The sequence below is a fragment of the Bison bison genome, unplaced genomic scaffold, assembly GCF_000754665.1.
Source record: "Bison bison bison isolate TAMUID 2011002044 unplaced genomic scaffold, Bison_UMD1.0 scf7180017850793, whole genome shotgun sequence".
NCBI lineage: Eukaryota > Metazoa > Chordata > Mammalia > Artiodactyla > Bovidae > Bison > Bison bison.
The window spans coordinates 15,438-16,295 of NW_011481366.1; positions in this window are offsets into that span (position 1 = coordinate 15,438).

Here is an 858-nt window from a genome sequence, read left to right on the forward strand (position 1 = left end):
GCCATGAAGTTTGCAGTAAATTTTCCAGACAGGAGAAAGCAAATACACCATTTGATTTGCAATCATTTGAACATGACATTTTCAAATCACTTTCTATCTTCAGTTCAGTTCAGTTCAGTTCAGTTGTTCAGTCGTGTCCGACTCTTTGCAACCCCATGAATTGCAGAACGCCAGGCCTCCCTGTCCATCACCATCCCTCAGAGTTCACTCAGACTCACGTCCATTGAGTCAGTGGTGTCATCCATCCATCTCATCCTCTGTTGTCCCCTTCTCCTCCTGCCCTCAATCCCTCCCAGCATCAGAGTCTTTTCCAATGAGTCAACTCTTCACATGAGGTGGCCAAAGTTCTGGAGTTTCAGCTTCAGCATTACTTTTCCTCAAATACACAAAAAATATATACTATTACTTGGCACTAAAGGAAAACACATGTCACATTTTCTCAGTAAGAAAGTGGTCAATGTGCATAAAAGGGATGTCAAAGTAAAATTGTAATTTATTAATATTTCTCATAGATTTATTTCAAAGCTGATGTGTGGGAACAAGACAATGAAATGGGGAATGCTCAGTTCAATATTTAATATTAAGTGGAAAAAGATACTAATTAAGATAGGAATTTATAAAAAGAGTAAACTGAATATTAGCAACATTGTGTGATCATAGACTTGTCAATATCATATTAATTATATAAAGCATTTTCTTATATTTGGCATGTAATTTGTATGATCAGAAAAATATGCTGTTTTCAAAGCACAATATTTTTAAAACCCATTCATAATAAGGATTGTGATATGGATAACAGGGGGAGTATTTATAGAAGAGGAGTCTGAATGGCAAAATGTAAAGTTGGTCTTACAATTT